This window comes from Homalodisca vitripennis, chromosome 2, assembly GCF_021130785.1.
Source record: "Homalodisca vitripennis isolate AUS2020 chromosome 2, UT_GWSS_2.1, whole genome shotgun sequence".
Taxonomy (NCBI): Eukaryota; Metazoa; Arthropoda; class Insecta; order Hemiptera; family Cicadellidae; genus Homalodisca; species Homalodisca vitripennis.
The window spans coordinates 39,729,118-39,746,656 of NC_060208.1; positions in this window are offsets into that span (position 1 = coordinate 39,729,118).

Consider the following 17,539-nt stretch of genomic DNA (forward strand, 5'->3'; position numbering starts at 1 on the left):
GCCGCATAGGTGTCTCATATACCCCAATATGCGACGAGTGGATGTAAGTGTAACGTTTTTACGCCGATAACGCGACTTCATGCTACAGACAGCCATGAGTAAACACAAGAATGTATTAAATAGAATATTATACAACCTCTTATTTATATCACTGTATTATTATTAAGCGTAAATTATATTAATTCCATGCATGTGACTAAATATTTTATATAACAAAATACCATTAACAGATATATAAAGTTGGCGTTAAAGTTTAGAAATCCCATTAATGCTTGTTCTTGAATTTCAAAGTTTACCTAATATTCCAAAGTTCCTGAAGGGCTCGAGAGTTTACTTTAGTAAATTCAGTTCTATTCTACTTTGTTTTAACTTCAAAATAACTTGTCTGACAGCTAATATCAAATGTAATAAAATGAAAAATCTTATTATATATATATATTTTTTTTTTATTTCAACACTTGCTTGTACAATATTTTCACGTGAATTATACAAACATGTATAAACCAATTTTATAAAAAATAGCTTTTATTAATTTTATTTAGACTCTAGAATAATCAATAGGACCATTGATATTTGGAAATTTTTATAGTGCTACCGGTAGTTAAATATCCCATTTATATACAAAGATAAGAGAAAAGTGATAATAGTGAATACCAATGTGTTGTTATTAAAATAATTAAGTGCTAAGACTCGGATTTCAACCATTTTACATTTGTAATCAATCTTTAATCATGTATTCGCTTAATGGCTTAGACTGATGTTAATGGCACAGTGCTTGTCGTATGGACGCTTACTATAGCTTTTTGTGGACGGAGAAACGGGCAGATATTGTGTACTATATTGTCACACAAAAATAAAATAATTAAACATAAATAGGAGTCTTAAAATTATATTATTGAGAAGATTTTATTTGTTTTAAAAAGCTAATATACCTCATAGCTTAAAGCAAAGTGCATGCCGTGGCAATGTATATGTTTTTCGTTGTATATCCTGTTACATTTCATGTAAAACTAATGTTTAGTCTTCTTAAGGGATTAAATTATACAGAATAATAAATAATCCTATAGTATAATCATTTTTCACTAAACAAACATTACTTAATTTTTTAATACTACTATAATTAAAATTTCTTATATATTTTATATTCATCTATTGTACATAATGGTAGTGGAATAAATACGGTTTGTTTTAATTCATACATATATTTTGAGTAAAAGGTCTATCAATTAATCAGGATCACACATATTTTCTTTAACTTTTGTACATATCCTAAACGATATTTTCATGCATGCTCCTTAACGATATGGTAGCTGTATTAAAACTAAAGTGTTCTTTGTTATGTTTAAAATTCAGTAAAGCATAGCTTTTTACCAGAAATGATTGTATTATGTATGAAATACTTAAGAACGTTTCCACTCAAAGTCCAAAGTAATATGCACCGGTTATTTTAGCAAACAAAGGACAAATTTCTAAAGCATCATAGTGTTGTGGGGACATTGTCAATTGCAAGTGACGTTCGATAATCCACATCTATCCAGTCACGTGTTGCTCTGTCGATTCACTAAACCCACATGGTGCTTAAATTCACCTCAATATCCACTGTTGTCTAGATAGTGTTTCGAAACATTCCTCTACCTATTTGTTTTAATTTTAATCCAACTTTATGGGCACGGAAAATATATTGTTATCATGTATATCCACACCCATATTTTACCTGTAAGCATTATAGTAGAAGGAAATAATCGCATGACATCAAGTCCATTGAAAAAGTTATACACAACTTTAATATTCTTCACACATGAAGACCATATCCTAACTTACAATATTATAACATCTAGGTTCCATTCATCTCCCGCCAATCACCACTTCCAGCCTCATTTTCAGGCAGTTTTCTCATTACGTCGTCTCATAAACGAATGTCAAAAACTCTTTAACTCTATAAAAACAGTTTGGTACCAAGCAGAGTTATAGGTGAGTGTTTAAACCTTGGGTGTTTAGTCCGTTTTAAAATAAATTTATCAATCTTTTTATAAAATGATTACCTGTCGGTGAAAACTAACTTTCATAAACCACCACTCTGTGCATCCCTGTCCAATAGTTATCTCCTTCTCTTTCTAGTCTTATATTTATGTACGTCTCGTCTATTGGTGAAGGTACCTTTACAAAAAAAATAAAGTAGAATGTCACATGCGCATCCATGAAAACTCGAGACTTTTCCATGTCACTACATCTTAAAGAGCCGAGCGTGGCTGCTGCTTGGACAGGTGACCGCTGAGCGATCCTGTCCTTGCAAGCGGCCCGCCTGCCCGGCCATTGGTGGTGGTGGTTCGGAAGTCACCTTTAAGCCGTTGGTCCCCAGGTTAATTGTTAGAGAGAGCTTCTTAGCCCTAACTTCGCCTGGTAAAATAAGACATTCTTTACTTTTTTTTTTTTTTTTTTTTTTTTAAAGACAAAGTTGTTTTGTTTGTATAAGGTAAGGAATATAATATAAGAAAAGATGACACGAATTATAAAATAAATTCAGTATATTTTGGAAGTCATTGTATACATCATTAATAAAAAATAAGGTTTTCAGAAACTATTTTGTAGAAACAAATTACTGAGGATATTGCTGAGCAGGTATATTTTTTAATTCAGCAAATATTCCTGGCAGTCGATTATCCAGCAAATTCAAATAAGTACAAGGTGTCAAAGTATATTACGGGACGTCCTGATTTTATTTTAACCCTAACAAATATGTTTTTATGGCTCCTTTTCTTTGCTGACCACACAGATAAAGATTTTAATTGTACTCTCTATAGTCAGTTATTATATTGTAATGCATACACATTTATAGCTCATTTGTGTGATATAAACACTATCCCGGATTGGAAACATGTTTTAAAACCCAGTGTCATTGGAATATATGAATGAATATATCATGTGTTTTACTGATATTAACCATAATTTTGTGTTTGAAAATAATTCTTCTGTCCCTGTTGTACTTGCTCTTCCCAGAAGAACATAAAACAATACAAAAATAATTAAAAGGCTATACTTAAAATTAAATTAGCCGCTATTCCAGTTAATGTGAACCTTTTATGGTTATTTTGTAGCATTGTATTTTAGTAAAAATATCTTAAATTTCATATGCTACCCTATATATGCTCACATTAAATCACTTCCTCCCTTTGCGGTCGTCCCCTTGGGAGTTTAGTGGTCCACTTAATATGTGTTAAAATGGTTTTTACGCACACTATCAATATTAGAAGCCCTGTGATAAATGTTTAAAATAACGATAAACAACCCTGGGATATACGTCACACCCTGTACATAAACTCTTATTAATATGAAATCGATTCAATAAACTTTTAACTTTCAAGATATACGATATATGACTTTTGAAAACTGTGTCTTACAAAATATAAGGCGGGATACTTAAACCCTGCACAATAGACTTATACATTATTCTCGCGACGTTATAACCTCGGGTACCACTAATTAATTAATCATCAGTTGACGTCATTTCATGACACAGTAGGCAGCGGCCTCCAGCTACGGCAATTAGTACCGGCTATATTGTTATATTCTAGTTTGTGGCTACAGCAAGTACTATTAAAATTAGAAACCACGTTCTTCAGAAATCTCAGGTTATTTAAATAATATTTGTTCTAACTGTATTGATATCTTTTAAGATTTTCAAATGGCAGCAAAATGAAATTTTACGTATTATACAACAAGATTAGAATAATTGTTACAAGGTAACTAACGTAGTTCTTAATAGATTTGGCCATAAATGGTATGGATACTGTATTTACAATTAGATTCCTTGAGTTTCTAATAATTCGTTCATTCTTAACCTATAAAAGGTTTCAATATAGATGTCAATCCCATTAGGGCCAAATTTTATTTTGGTTATCTTATGCATGAATTAAAATTTGACAAATAACATGAAAATTTAAATCGTAAATTCATGCAAAATTTATTATTATTTATTTTCCAATTAATTACGAATTAGTGGTAATTGAAAGTTATAGAAGTAAACAATTGATGAATAAGAAAATGTGTTAACAAATATAATTTCCTATTAGTCTAGTTTAACTGAGTCAACGTTTTTGAAAATACGTTTATATGCTTATAGCAACTTCTGTTACGGAACGCTTAAATATTATGAAGTTTTACGAGTATATTAACATTAAAAAATTAAGAATCTATTTACCATTACGGATACAGATACCTCTATCCGACTGATCCGGAAGGGATATTGAAATATTAGAAGCTATATAGGTATCTATATAGAAGCTATCCTTAAGAATTAAAACTGTTGGCATAACCAATTACTTAATTGGTAAGAATATTCCTTACTTGGCGTGACATTAAATTTGTTCATAACCCATTTAGAAGGTAATAATAGGAAAGTGACGGAAAATTACTATTCTTTTGTGTCATGATTTTATCTCAATGGGAATGCAAAGACAGACAAGTTTATTTTCTCTGATAAAACCATTGCGCATAACTTTTTACAATGAAACATTTTTGGTTAGTTGTATGAAATTAGGCCTAAAATAAATAATATTATATAGTACAAAGATTTTTTTGTTTATTTTTATTTGATTCTTACCTTTATGAAACAAATGGGATTTTTTAACTCATTTCTAATATATTATGTTGCTTTGAAATAAGGTTACAATGGTAATATACAACAACCGACTATTAATATCAAGACAAATAAACAAAGATATACCAACAAGAATTTAAGCAAATGATTGTACACTTTTCCACAGCAATTCAGATAACAGAGACAAAGCGTGTCAATAACGTAACAGACATATTTTAGAGATATTAGGCCCTTCCATACAATAGAGGTAAAACCATGATTTAAGGCTGACAGTTAAAAAACAAAACAGAGTATAGTTTATACTGTATTACAATATTTAGAAGTATCTAAAAATGTATGTAATAATAGTTTAGGATACACAACTATTGTCTTCTCATGTCACTCATTTGCTTTGTTGTGAAGAATAGTTGCATATCTTAAGTACGTTAAAAATGTTATTAATAAGTCAATATAGAGAATTACAAAATAATTCACAGGCAAAATAAGTAAGAACCTGTGATAAAATAAGGGACACTTGGAAGTAAGCCTTTACTGTCATGAAATTAATGTCATATATTAAAGTGTTCTAATGTATTATGAAATTATTTAATACTACCAAAGTTTATTTTAAATAAGGCAATGAATTTATGTTATATTTGTCACGTTCATTAGATATAAATTTCATTATTTGTCAGTTTGAAGTATTTTAAATTTACATGACATATTAAAAGAAGATTTTAACGAAATTTAAGTAGTTAAACCCCAATTTCTTGATATGCTGAGGAGGGATAGAAAGGCCACTTGAAACATTTACGCGTAGTTGATTCTTTATTTAGAAACTTCGTTCCGAATAAAGAAAGCAAAAATTTAAACATTACATTAAATTAATATTTTTAATGCAGTTACACGGTATTATTATTATTACATGAGTAAGGATTGGAATCGTTAAATCAGAATAACTTTGTCTTTGTCTATAAAAGGACATCACTCTGGAACGAATTAAAAAAAACTGAATTTACACACTTGAGGCGTTGATAGTATAATCAAAGAGGTAATCGAAATATAATGTGGTAATACATTGATAATTTGATATTAAAAGAGTAGGTATTTATTTTAGTTAACCAAAAAAGATGGTTGCAAAAATTTCATTTTTGTTTCTCTTTCTGCCTGTCTGCCCGTATGAAATCTTGAGAAGGAACTTAAATATGGTCTTGAGATTTGGCGTGAAGATAATTTTTTAATAAATCAATGAGTTTTATAATAATGTTTTTCACTCCATAGGATTTTCCAATGCGTTAGAAAATATTTTTATATTAGTCTAACGGGTAGCCAACATGGCAAGCGGGAAAATCTTTGAATGAATGAATTCGTAAACATCAGAATAAAATCATTTAACTTTAACTAACGTGTGACATATCCACACATGTACGCTAGCACTTCGAATGATATAAACATGAATAGCATACAATAAAACTTGCAAAATATATAAAACGATGAAGCCCAATAATAATAATGATATATATTATAATGAGTTGGTAAAGCCAATTTGAGATAGTAACTACCACTCTTTTATCGGGTAAAATGGTCTAGTAATCTCAGATATTAAAATTGGACATAGTATTAATTAATATTATCACTGTGCAAATCTACACAGAGGGTGATAAAACCCCTCTCATAGTTCACTAGTTATTTGAACAGTGTGATTACCCAGTTTGCATGACCGCGTCCTTGTCCACCAATGTTTGTAGTTGTTGTTGGTTTAGTTAGATGTTCCCTGTCACGAGCAATGATGCAAGATTAAAATTATAAATCCTTCAATGTTCAAGTGACTATCTCTTAAATACAAGTACAGTTTAAAAGTTAAGTTATAAACATACTGTAGTAACGCTAGTTTATATATCGAATTAGAAAGATTTAGTTTACAATAAAATAAACCCAAAAAGAGTGAAATAATTGTATCATAATATCATTAATTACATATATTAAATTAATTCAAATAAACAGTGCAAAAATGTTGCAATGTATGTTGTACATATTAAAGCTATAACATACAGGTACATATTTCAATAAATATTTCGCTTCAGACAAAACGAAATGGTATATTGTATTTTTAATTATCTGGTGCTTTTTAATATCAATAATCTTAACATAATTTCAACATTTTTGAAAGGGTAAATTTTTGAGGGGGTTTTTTTTTTAGGGGGGGGGGGTTTTGAGGAGGGTTTGTAAGGGTAATTTCCTATTTTTTACTCTAAAAGTGTTACAATCTTAGTCACTGTAGACGTATAGTATTGTTTAGTAGTTTTTCGTAGAACCTATATTACAAACAAGAACATTATAAAAGGTCTCATCCTTAATTTATAATTTATTATAAGTTTTAACCTAAAACATGCACTGTAAAATCAAAAAACGTAGGAATATATTACACTCATCCTAATTTAGGCTATAAATATTAATAAGATATTTATATAAATATATCCCCAAGTATTTTGGTTATGTATTGACATGAGGAAATTAATTGCTTATTAAAGTGGCTTTTTATAATAATAGATATAGATATTAATATAAAAGTAAAACACTATAGAGAAAACATTATTAGAAAAATTGTAAATGTATAATAATATACATAATATACAATTAATTATCTAGTAATACACTTTGTGGTTGTATCAAATTCAAAGTCAAAATAGTGTTGATAAATATTGATTATTATAAATCGCTAATATTTATATTGGTAAATAATAATGTTTTGTCAACTATACTTTTCATTGGTAATATATCAAACTAATTTTCATAATTAGGTTATAGATGCCTTATACTAGTTTTGCATGATGAAAGGTGCAAAAGCTTCCAGAAGTTCAAACATACTTGGTTGACAAGCTGGGGTTATGTAATCACGTTGACTTTTCGTTTAACCTATCGGACATACGACATTTTTCTGGCAACATGTGTTGGTAATTATTGTATCATGTTTGTAAGGTTTTATCTTTTTTATTTGTCACGGAATATAATTGAAGTCTGTAACCATTTTGAAATAATTAATTCTACTTACATCACTTTGTATTAAACCCATTTATATTAAAAAATTTTTTTTTAATAATTAACTCACATGTATTCACAATACATTTTTTTTTATATAAAAATAATATTTATGTTAAATGTCGAAATATGTCCATTTCATATTTAAAATAATTTCCTCACACATTTAACATCCAACATATCCACAGAGAATAAACATTAGCACTAATGTATTTATATTAAAAAGATCAATTTTTTTGTGATCGCATTGTAAACATAAAAATAGACGATGATGCGTAGGTGTTGAAAATAAATTTTCTCTTTTTCTATACTATCATTCAGTGATTCAAAACTGAATAGGCGAGTAAAATGTATTATATTATGCTTAGCCTTCACAAAACAATGAAATGATAATATAGACCAGTGATAAAAATAAGAAACTAAATAAAAGTTACGGTTTTTCAGTATTATACAATATGGCGAAATTATTTTTAATCCATCTAGATGCATGAAATGAAACTCTGGACGGTACGGATCCATTATATTTTACCTGTTCAAAAGACTACGTTTGTTAATTTTTGTATTGCCCATTATCAATACTAATGATGACAAAACAAATAGGTAGTTGTATAGTTTAGATTTGGACAATTCTTATTATTATAATCTTAAATCATTGCATGAGAGAGAGGATGTGTTTAAACATGACACTGATAGACTCTTTTACCGATCATTATGAAAATTTGTGTATATATATATATATATGTGTGTGTGTGTGTGTGTGTGTGTGTGTGTGTGTGTGTGTGTGTGTGTGTGTGTGTATGTATATGTATTTTTCCATAGAGGATTATATGCTATGCCCATTAATGTAACTTCGCACTAGTAGGCACTGCAAAATTTAAATTTTAAAATACCTGCACATCATTCACTTCAATTAAAATACAATTACGTATATTAAATTGCCAAAACTACCTGTAGACGATAAGTTAGGATTGTATATTTGTCTTTAAAATACATTTTTTTGTTTTCTTAAAACTTGAGTGTTATACCGCTTTATAATACCGTATATTATATACGGTACAAATACGTGTACAATTGTATTAAACATACAACATTCTCACACCTTCTTGATCTTAGCAACAAGCTGAACCCTACATCGCCTTTGGAAATATAATTCACTTGAACCAGAAGTTCTCATACTCGGGCAAAGCTCACGATAAGCGTGTGAAGCCGTGGGAAATAGCTAGTTTTATATATATTAAATATGTATGAAAAATAGTTTTACTATCATTTTCTATTAACTCCTTTCTTCTCCTACATTTCTTATTCTGGAAATATGAAAGCATTAGAGTCAGTGGAAAAACAAGATTAAACTCCTAAAATATATTACTTAAAAGCTGGTTTAAAATTCCTTTGGCTTTACTTTTTATAATCGCACTCTCACTCTCTTCTTCGTTGTGAAGAATGTTTAATAGGTTTGAAATGTCGAGTTTGGCTTGTGCAGGCTTCTTCTGTCGCTGGCCATCTAGTAAAACTCACTAACTTAAGAGTTGGGTTCTGAACCTGTGGTTTAACATATGACTCAAGTACATTCCACCTGTAAGAAGAGGAAGAAAAAAGTTGAAGAGCGATTGTAAAAAATAGATCATACCAAGTTAAAAAAAACTGGCTGAACAAGACAGATAAAATTTTGACTTCTTTCAGTGTCACTTATACGGCTGAGAATGAAATCTCTATATATTTTAGACGTTTTCAAATTACTGGCCGAGGCAGTTCTGAATATCTAGACTACACATATGTATAAATTCAAGTACTGATTCAGCTAACTGCGCACCAGCATGGGCCTTGAGTTTTCAGGAAACCAACAAACAGTTATTTTAGAATTCCATTTTTATTTTAAAATTAATGACAACTGGTTGCCATGGGCAGCATCGGGACTGGTATCAACAATACTGAAAAATATTTGGAATTTTTCAGTTAATTACAGATTGCGTCGAAATCACTTTTGCACATAATTTCAATTAATTCTTCACACACAGTCAAGGAAAAGTTCAATGAACTTCCTTGACCCGTGTTTCGGTATTTATCAATTTTATATTTAAAAAATTGGATCAATCATATCTATAAGTACCAGGCACATTATAATATTTTCATTATTTGGCGATCGAAATACTTCGTCATTTTCTCTAAAAGCAAGATCTCTTTATGTCAGTCGTTTTATAACACATAAAACACTATCAACCATCCAATAGCTGATCCTGTTCCTTAATAATCGTGCCTATTTCAGAAGATTTCTGTTTGAACGTTAATAAGCTGTCGAGATTTTTTTAAAGTTCCTCGTTATTTTATACGCTGTGGACCATGTTTCCAGTCACTGAACCATCCATCTATAAACTGACTAGATTATTTGCAAAATAGTTTGCATAGACCACAAAATACTGACTCCTCAATTGGAGAATACTCTAAAATAGTGCCTTATATATATATATATATATATATATATATATATATATATATATATCTTTGTTAGCAAGTTTTGTATCAACAATTATTTTGAACCTGTTTTTTCGAGGTACATCTTTAAGATTTTTCAGAATCACAATCTTTATTTTGCACGAAGCCATGTTTATAAAGTATTCTCTTGGATCATTACTAGATTTGGATTTATTAGTTTCGCCAGGATTGGAAGCTTCAGCTTCCGAAACGTCTTTTTCTTCGTTACTTACGCGAAGAACGCCATATTGTTTTGTCTCCACTGCATCATACACTCTCTCGTCGAGTCTTGAAGCATTAAGGTCAGCATTAATACTTAAGTAAGTTCAAGGTTTTTTAATCTGAACATTGGGCTTGAACGAATCTATTTTTACGGTTTAACATCTTTCTAAGTTTCAACATCTTTTGATTATTCATGATTAAAGAAATAAAAAGAAATTGAAACTTTCCACTAGACCTACTAAATTTAAAGAGTTATAAAAACTCTAAAATCTGTGCAGGGAACCAATGGTGTCACTAATATTTTACTAACACTGAGTAATAAACACGTTTGCGTTGACAACATTATATAGGGGTTTTAACGTTAGACGTTACTCAGAAAAGCCACCCAGGGTGTAAAGCGAGCTCTGATTTGCAGAAACAATCATTCCACCATTACCCGAATATCGACGAAGCGTAACGAATCCGACTGCGGTGGGAGCGCATACGTTCGTCAATGTGATCCGCGCCAGCGCCCAGCCCGCTGAAATAAAAGTCGCACCCAACTCGCCTCGTGTACATCGGCAATCCTGCTCTTCTACACACGCAGATGACACACTACGCAGAATAACAGTAAAGTCTGATATAAATGATCTAAGGTAATTAAAACTTGCTTTACTATATTTTATCCCTGGGTAGAAGAGTAGTAGTTCAAATCAAAAAATACTTTAGGATCATATGGGAATTAGCTCTGGAAAAAATCTTTCTACTCTTTCTAAAACGGCCGATGTTTAAATTATTCTATAAAAATAACTCATAACAGACTAATTTCTGCCATTTTGAAACTAGCAAATGGATTTTGTGAATAAGTCATTTTCTAAAAACTTCTACAAAAGGTTAATACAATTCTCAAGTTTTAAATTTCATCTTAACTGGTTCTAAAGATATACTTTTTTATGACAAACACAAACATGCAGAGAGATAGAAAATTGAAGGATTTAGGACGTACATTTATATGAACGTTTTTGCTAATTTTTGTGTGTAGAACCAAATCCCAATGTATTGGAAGACTTTTACCGAACAATCTGTATGAAATCTGTTGGCCAAATGTGTGTTGTATCCACGCGGGGCTCTAGCAAACATGTAGCTACTGCAACCTAAAGCGCATCGACTTATCTATGGAACAGGTAAGGCCTTCCACGAGGAGTATGGTACGAGTGAAATCTCGGTAGATCCTTTGTTAAAGAGATACAGACGATTACTCGACAAGCTCGAATTTGTCGATGACTCCTTAAAATTTCCCATATTATTAAACTTATTTCTCCGTTCATTGAATACATTAACTTTCATTAACCTTTATTTAATTGTCAGGCACTCAGACTGTTATGAAAATCAGCCCTCTATAAATTAAATTTAGGCCTCCCTGATTTTAGAAGTATTAACACAAGCGGGTCATAATGAGTCATGGCAAGTAAATAGAATTCCGTATCCATTAACATAACAATGAAATTTGAGTCTGCACGTTAGTTACTTCATTTTCGTTCTTAGAACATGAATCACAAAACTCAAGACGGTGATTTGCCCTTTAAGGTATTGGCGATGATTAACTTGTGTCTATAACCACACAAGTTAATGATTAATAGATCCACACACTTGCTGAGTCAATACTTAATAATCGAAATAAGAATCGAGTAAAAATTAAACTGTACTAAAAACATACGTAAAAATTCAACCGACATTCCCTAATAAGACAGTGCTTTATTGGAAGATCTTTGACGCCTTAAAATATATTTAGCATAGGTTTGAAAAAGGTAATTACGGTCGTATAATTTTACGATATACACATTATTTTAACAGATTATTATTTAATATTTATTCATAATGAAAGTTTCATTCCTAAGCTTATTACCATGCAGACTGTGGAGAACGCTTTTTGACTATTAGATTTACTTAGCATATGTACTCGTATGTATAATTTAGAAATACTTTCGAAGACTTTTAAAAATATTTTTTATCACCGCTGACTTTTCAAATAAAGCTGACCAAACGTTCTACTTTTTATTAATATATAATTTAAAGTTCACTGTGGATGACGCCTTTCGGCGTCACATTGAACCGATGGCATGTGCGGCTGACACCGTTCGGCGTCAATGACAGGTTTTGGCACGCTAATATTTCCTACTATTTCTAGAAGTAACCTGACAGTAATTCCTTATTAATGGTACTATTATGTGCTCTTTGAGGGTTATAGTTTTAGCTAATGTGAATTGTTTGTGATTTCTTTATTGAATAATTAGCATACAATCGTTGTTATTATTGGTATGTTTTTAAATTGGATGACGACAGAGAAGGTAACTTACGAGATTCTAATAATATTACAATTACCGAAATAAAGCGGAACGTAGACTATGACTCTCAATCGGAAGACTGTTTTTGTATTGGCTATTGTTGCAAGCCACCTAGTGACTCTGACAGTGATATAATGTATGATGGCTGATCTGGACAGTACTTAACCATAAACCAGCACCAGTACTCCAAACCAGTGTGCCACCACAGTAAACAGTCCACTTCTGGTCACTCAGACTGAATTGTAACCCCCAAGCATCACCAAAGCCATCATATTCAGGTAACCAAAAGTTGTCACAAGTACATCCACCTCTAAATAATCAACCTCGTCGACGAAGAAAGCCCTGAAAGTACACTGGACTGATATCCTTGAATAAAAACTTTCTCTTTTCTCAGTCTACTAGCTTGCGAGTACCTTTACCTGGTAATGAATCTCTAGATTATTTTTAAATCGTCTCTGATAATGCTTTCCTCGATTCCATTGTTTGAGAATCATGAGCTAATGCAGAAAATAATTTTTTTTGTCAACATCTACTGCTGAAAATCATAAATATGACAGTCAAGAATTTGTAACTCATTGAATATAAATCATTCTTAGGCTAATTGTTTTATACGGAAGTAGTGACAATGACACAACACTAATACCTGTATGAATATGCTCGACTTCAGACTGAACATCGTACGAGGCTGTCTGACACCTATTTGCCACAATGAAGTAGTTGTAGCACGGGAAGTAGGTATTGATGAACCACCAATGAAGTGGCCTATGGGTGATTAAAATATTATTAAGAAAAAAAAAACAGGGTGTCTGGCCTGTTTTGTCAAAGCAGAAGGAAAGATACTACATTTATCAGTGGGAATCATGCCTGATTCTAAATACAAATTTTATTTAGAAAAAAGTATTTTAAAGTAATGATGATAACTCTTTTTCGGTTTTTAAACATGTAGCTATGAATATATAATTTACGATGGTAAAATAAATTGTCCAATATTTTATATAAGAAAAGTTTTATGATAAACAATATACCATTTTCAGTGGTTAAAATAAGCGATAACTATGTCGTTTACTGTCAAACATTAGTTTTTTTTTTTACTATTGTATATATTTTGTCTTTCATCTTTATATGGAAATAGAAATCAAAATCCTATCCGGGTCAGCCACACACAATACACAAATATTGTGACGCCCAACGGCGTGATTTATTTATTTATTTTATAATTATCAAAGTTATAACAAAAAAAGCATAAAAAATAATATTGTAAATATTATAACATTCTATAAACTTTAATGTTGCTATTTTTCAGACCATTGTGTAAGTTCAAATACTTTAGTTCACAGTGGATGTGTTAAGTTTTCCTTAATTAAAACTAAAATTAAACTATTTACTTGTCACAGCCGTCTATATAATAATGTTACGTTTTATATTTAATGTCTTAACAATATTCAATCTGAAAAATCATACATTTACCGATACAAAAAATATGTATTTTATAAATATAAAATCACACGTTAGCAAAAGTAATGTAAAAAATTATGGTACATTTATTGCCGCTGTCGTATCAATCACAGCCTGAGTTGAATATATGAGAAATAGTAGTTGAATAGTCGTAGTGCTTGAATACCAAATTGCACTTAAGCCCGAGAATGATCCTATTACAGGTTTCAACAAAGCTATTGTACGGTCCACCACTTCCATTATTGTGTTTTGTTCAAATCCGTTATATACTGGCTGGCGTGTTTGTTGCACCAAATGTTTACATTAAAAAGTAATTACATGGATTTGTATACTCCACAAACAAACGTGTGGGTGATTTATTGTTGGATGTCGAGTTTGTTTACAGGACACATTGTTGTTTTCATAGTTATTATTGTATAATAATATTTATGCTTACTGTAATTTTACCAGTGTTGGAATCTTATATTTAGAATTAAGTAACACTAAGCATAAGCATAATAATTATGCTTATGCTTAGTTTTATTTATTATTGCGTTTTATCTAATGGCTAAAAGTTTTAATGTTTCTAACCTTTTATTAACTTTTCAAAGTTTATGTAATAAATTAGTATGTCATAAATTTCATTATGCACGTAAAAGAATTCAAATATAGTGTAAAAATTTTTAATTATCAAAATTATAAATCCAATATTATATAACAATATAATGTACTAATACTACATCTTTCTATAAAATACTATATTAAAAGTATCAAGTTACTTTTAGCTTTACGTAATAGAAGTGCACTAGAATTATGAACAAATAGTCTACAGCAATAACTGTCAATGCAAGGTCAGAAAAGGAAAGTTAAGCATTCATCCAACTACCAACCACAAACTGTATGTTAAATTAACAAATATCACTCTCCCAAACAGAAACCCAATAAAGACTCCTATTATTTATTTGTGAAGACCATCATCTTCAATCCATAAATTTTACTTTTATAATAAGGCATACAATTGAAGGAACTTACCCCACACACACACACACACACACACACACACACACACACACACACACACACACACACACACACACACACACACACACACACACACACACACACACACACACGCACACGCACGCACACACAAACACACACGTACATACGCGCGCGCGCGCGCGCGCACGCACACACACACACTTTTTGCTCTGAGATCCTTACCATTTTTTAAGAGTGGACTGTAATATATTAAAATATGTACGATACAATTCATGATTAACCATTTATTGCCTTAAACATAATCCTTTCTTTTGCAAAAATAACATAACATATTATAAAAGCAATCGTTGATATTAAACATACACTATTAGTATCACAGACTAAAACGCCCTCAAGGTATATTATTTAAATAAAAGTTATTGAATTCTACTACATCTTGAAATTCAACAATAAGGACTCTTCTTAAATCTATTCTAAATGGCATTAGAGTACTCTCTAAGGTTTATTTTTTATCACCTCATCATAAAAGTTTTAATGAAAAAGCACATAACTCCATAAGCTTACTAGTCTACCTACAGACTTAAAAAAACTTTAAAAATAAGTATATCTCGGAAATTCAGCTAACAACGTTAACAATACTATATATAACATTTGTTACATCAGAAAAGTTTAATATACAGACAAAATCAGAATAAAACTCCTTCCAAATTTCAATATATTTGTCAATACTACATGACTTAAAAACAATTAATACTAACTTTTATCATAGCATGTTTTCAATCTACGAATAACTGCTTGCCAAATTCGCCAGTTCAAATAATTTCAGTATTCCTAAAAAAACTATATAAAACTTACATTCTTATGAAAACAATGTGAGGTTAGAATAATATATGTTACATTTATTCAATGAGCTAAATGTAAACAGTTTTCTACCGAATAACAGTCACTCCCAAACCATCCCAGTTCAGTTCAAATTAGGTTCATACAAGACATAATCTACAGAGATTAAATTTGATAGCAATTTGTAAACCTCTACCTATTATAGCGATTACGCCTATGGCTGATAAATTTATAAGAATTACTTTTGGTGTTTTTAGAAATGTTTGCATTTGTTTCTGAATTATTAATAATATTCTTATGTCTATTCGCCCAAGATTGATTATGCAATGGTTTGAAGCCAAGGTAATAGAGCTCTAGGGTGAAAATAGTTTTCAAAATACAATTTTGGGAGTTTTATCACACTGTTACTTTCGTGCGTCTACTAATAGTTTTTACACGCATACTCATAAAGTATTTAGTGGTTGTACTCAAAATTTATGGGTTCATAATTCTGTTTAATGTTTAGTGTAACATAGTTTTTTTCTATCGGAAATATTTTCAAATCGATATTTTATTAAGTCTTAATCAAACTATAGTAAATTTAATCACAAATCTAATCGTGTACACTACATGTATTACGTTCAACATTAAGGTCCATATCCAATAAAAGCAGCACCCATTAATTATTAACAATAAATTTGGAAACAAAGGTAAACCTTTCCAAACGCATTAAAAGTAATACTTATAACTGTTGTGCTGACATTCTCAATTACAAGTGACGTTCGATAATCCACCCCTATCCAGTCAGGTGTTGCACTGTCGAGTCACATATACACCCACATTTGAGCGTAATGTCACCTCAATATCCGCTGTTGTCGATTTAGCGTTTGGAAACAATCCTCTACCTATTTGCTTCAATGTTTTCCAACTCCATAGGGGCCAAAAGTAATGAATGGTTTTAAGTTTTACTACAAACCTATTTTACCTGTAAGTACTAGGCCTATACTAGAAGAAAATAATAAAATGAAATCAAGTCCTTCGTTTGCAACTCACAGTATACTGTACTTTGCAATGGAAAAAGAACGTTTATAACCCAAAATTTATAAACTATTTACAAATTAAGAATACGTTTAATCTTTTAAACCCTACAACATGCATTATCCATTCATCCCCCACCAGTTTCAACCCACTACCAGCGCTGGAGTCTATTTTCTCATGTGTAAGACATCAATATGTGTAATATCATCCACTCGTCAACACATCAACCGTTTAATGCCAAGCTGAGTTAAGGTTAAGTTTTCGTGTGGTTGAATGTTCCCTTATTAAGGTGGATTTATGGGCTGATCCTAATACAAGGATTAATTTCAGTCCCATGTGAAGAAAGAAAGCAAAACGAGGATTGTAGTAGAGAATAAGATATCTCAAATGAATATCTTGATATTTAACAGTTACTTCGAAATTTATGACGGATATTAGACTGTATGTGATTGTGCAAGAAATTTTAAAAGCTTTCCATTGAAGTTGAGTGTTATAAATAATTCTAATGAAGGGTGTTTTAACAAACGGGATAATCCTAGGATTAAGATCCATTTTTGTTTAAAAACAAAAGCGAATACCAATCATGGAAACAGATACGCAAGGGCCTAAACCTCCG